Raw genomic sequence first — 4,364 nt, forward strand, 5'->3', positions numbered from 1 at the left:
GTTGGGGTTTCTTTACTGCGAGTAGGATGACAAAGTCAGGATGCAGAAACGAATTATATAATATTATGATATAGCGTGGGTTTCTATATGGAATATATACACATAAACACCGTCTCTCTCTCTCTCTCTCTCTCTCTCTCTCTCTCTCTCTCTCTCTCACACACACACACACACACACACAGTACACGTGCAAAACTGTTTATTCGCAGAAATATACGAGCAAATGCAGGATTTGAAACTAGGTTAAAATGGAAACTTAGAAAGATATAATACGATTATTATATAGCGTTGTTGCATCTGGTTTCAACCAAATAATCATTTTTTAAAAAAACTTATGATTTCAGAGTTAGCTGCGACATCATCAGAAGTAACCGAAAAGCTGCTTTTTCGTATGATTTCCGAAGTCTTATCACATAATACATTGAAAAACTTCCATAAGAAGCTGTATAATTCTGAGAGTCTTCAATATTAAAGAAAAATTACTTCAGACCTGTGTCAGCTCTTTCTTTATTAATGAATTATTCTGACTGATGATTGCAGTTGAAATTAATTATTTGCTAATCTATCGATTTCCCTTATCATCATTGTCATCAACGTCGTCATCATCGTTGCCATTAAAAATAAAAGAAATCATCATCATCATCATCATTATTATTATTATTATTATTATTATCATTATTATTATTATTATTATTATTATTATTATTATTATTATTATTATTATTATTATTATTATTATTATTATTATTATTATTATTATTATTATTATTATTATTATTATTATTACTATTTTTATGGCGGCGAGCTGGCAGAATCGTTAGCACGCTGGACGAAATGCTTCGCAGTATTTCGTCTGTCTTATGTTCTGAATTCAAATTCCACCGAGGTCCAGTCTACCTTTTATCAATTCGGTGTCGGTAAAATAAGTACCATTTAAGCGCCGGAATCAATTTAATCGACTAACCACTCCCTCGAAATTGCTAGCCTTGTGCCAAAAATTGAAATCCTTATTATTAAGGCGGTGAGCTGGTAGAATCGTTTGCGCGCCGAACGAAGTGCTTGGCGGTATTTCGCCCGTCGCTATGTTCTGAGTTCAAATTCTGCTGAGGTCGACTTTGCCTTTCATCCTTTCGGGCTCGATAAAATAAGTACCAATTGATCACTGGGGGTCGATGTTATCGTCTCGTCCCCCTCCCCCAAATTGCTGCCCTTGTGGCAAAAATTTGAAACTATAACTATTATTTCTCTTTATCACAGGTTTTGCTGGAGCTCTTGGAGTCTTGCATGCATAGCAGGCTTTACTACCTGCAGCCTACGGTATCATGCTATCCGTTCTTTTCAGTTATCTAACACTTTTCTGATTATTCTGGCCATGCCAAGGAGGCAGACCTTTTGTAACAGTTCTACTGGGCCCTCTATTCCAATTTCCTTTATATTCCCATTGATGCCTTCTGATACTGTTCCCAAAGACCCAACAATAATTGGCACTACCTTCACCTTCTTCATTTTCCATAGTCGGGCTATTTCGTACTTAAGAGGGTTGTATTTATCTATCTTTTCGCCTTCCTTCTCGACTATTCGTGGATCAGAAGGGCATGCAACATCAACTATATAGCATATGTGGTGCACCTTGTCCACTACTACTAGGTCCAGTCTGTTATACTCTAGCACTTGATCTGTTTGGATTGGGAAATCCCTGAGGATTTTGCTAGTCTCCATCTCCACCACTCTCTGCGGTTCGTACTTATACCACGTCTTGCCTCTTTCTAGTCCCTACTTTTCGCACAGTTTCCAATGTAACATTTTCGCTCCCTGATCGTGTCGCCACAACTTGTAGTGGTTTTGGGCAAGTCTAGGACCTTTGGGTACAAGCAGTCTCTGGATAACGACCGGGCCTACGCTGCTCAACCACAGGGCACCTGCCGGGCGAAAGGCTTTCAACTTTGGTTCCAGCCCCCCTAACACCATTATTTGATACATTTATGTTAGACATTTTCATTCAGCAATGGGGTTTGTGTTTTACGGTTAAACACCAACCGGTATTTTTATCGAGACACCATCTCTTGTAAAATTGTCAACCAAGACTGAAGAGCTCTTACTACCCATAAGTTGGGCCTCTTCTCTTCACATTCCTGTGTGTTGGGGACCATGATCATGATTCTCACTAGGAGACAGGTGAACATCAGTCGGTCCCATATCTTCATCCAAATATTGCTCCGGAGTTAAGTCTCGCTTCGCGGTTTATTCACCTTCATTCCAGGGAATGGCGCCATTGGACGCTGACAGGTTGTCACCACTGTGACAAAGGAGACCTATCTACCCCAGTTTTTAAATCAGTGTTCCCTCTCCTAGACAGACTGCCAGTCAACAGTCACGAGTTCTGTCCACCTGTTTTCGGAATGGCCATTGACTCTTCTGAGTCCCTCTGTCCTTTGCCGAGTTTTGTTTCTAATTCCGCAGGGTGTCGAGAAACCAACCTCCTCACTAAGCAAGCTTAGTGGGGTTGCCGGTTTGATCGCCGACGCCTCGACGGTTTCACAACACCACTTGTTAATTATTCTGTGTTATTATTTACTTGTTCACTATTATAATTCCACTGTTACTACAGTAATCCCTACCTTATTATTTACTTGTTTACTACTATAGTTTCCCTGTTTTTATTATTTGTTTGGTTTTTTTTTTAAACCTTAGCATGCTATGCATATGGGATCTTTTCAATCTGAGTCACAGATTTTTTAATTAATTTTTTTTAAACTAAACAGTTTGAAACTTCGGATATTGGTTGACTGAGAGTGAAAAGGTCCTGCCTGTGTCCCTTCTTTTTCAGTGTATACCGTGTATCTCTTTTACTTGTTTCAGTCATTTGACTGCGGCCATGCTGGAGTACCGCCTTTAGTCGAGCAAATCGACCCCAGGACTTATTCTTTGTAAGCCTAGTACTTATCCTATCGGTCTCTTATACCGAACCGCTAAGTTACGGAGACGTAAACACACCAGCATCGGTTGTCAAGCGATGTTGGGGGACAAACACAGACACACACATACATATATACATATATACGACGGGCTTCTTTCAGTTTCCGTTTACCAAATCCACTCACAAGGCTTTGATCGGCCCGACGCTATAGTAAAAGACACTTGCCCAAGGTGCTACGCAGTGGGAATGAACCCGGAAGCATGTGGTTGGTAAGCAAGCTACTTACCACACAGTCACTTCTTCTTCTTCTTCTTCTTCTTCTTCTTCTTCTTATTATTATTATTATTATTATTATTATTATTATTATTATTATTATTATTATTATTATTATTATTATTATCATCATTATTATTATTATTAAGGCGGCGAGCTGGCAGAATCGCCAGCACACCGGTTAAGATGCTTTGCAGGATTTGGTCCGTCTTTACATTCTGAATCTAAATTCCGCCGAAGTCGACTTTGCCTCAATTTCTCCTCAGCTTCAAAGACAAAAGCATCACGCAAACGGTCAATCATTCATTTTGGCCGATTAGCCAAGATTTCGACCAATTCGTTGACCATTCAAATTGTCATATTTCCCAAGATATTCATCCAAATTTTACAAATGAGGTATCAAAATCTTTCTTTTTTGGGGGGATGCTCTCCAAGGAAAAGTAGAATAGAAATTACAGTTGCATATTTTCAAAAATTCATAGTAATACTTACTAGTCGTATCCCATTCCACGGTTATTTTGAAAATTGTATGACGGAATTATATATTTTTCTGAACCATTAGAACCTTGAGATGATGTAAAAGTCCATATAAATAGTATTAAAGGTGCAATATCTAGAAAAAACATCTCTGAAAGTTATTATATCGTTACATCTACTTTGTGAGTTGTTATTTTCCACTTTATGCTAAGATGTAAAAAGCTTTCATTAAGGATTAAAATCAAAGACATTATCTATAATATTATTGTTTTACAACGTTGGTGAAAATTTAACAAATCATAAAACGGTTATTTGAAAAACTATCAAAATACCTTAGCCTAAAACTTATCATTCTTTCTTTTGTTGTCGGCCATATTTGACAAGTTTTCACTGAGCAGACGATAGTGAATTCACAACAGCGCATGCGTCAATTAATCGACCATATAAAAATAAAAAAAACGAAAAACTAACACGCTTCGCTCTCTTTCTCTCTCTTTTTCTCTCTCGCTCTCCCTCTCTTTCTTTATCCCTATTATTCTTTCTTCCTCTCTTTCTTTCCCCTCTCTCTCTTTCTCTCCACCTCTTCCCTCAACTATTTAATCGCACCATAATAGCAATCCTTTCCTCATAGCTCTCACAGCTAACCACCCTTTGTTCTCTCTCTCTCTCTCTCTCTCTCTCTCTCTCTCTCTCTCTC

This window comes from Octopus bimaculoides, chromosome 8, assembly GCF_001194135.2.
Source record: "Octopus bimaculoides isolate UCB-OBI-ISO-001 chromosome 8, ASM119413v2, whole genome shotgun sequence".
NCBI classification, from domain to species: domain Eukaryota; kingdom Metazoa; phylum Mollusca; class Cephalopoda; order Octopoda; family Octopodidae; genus Octopus; species Octopus bimaculoides.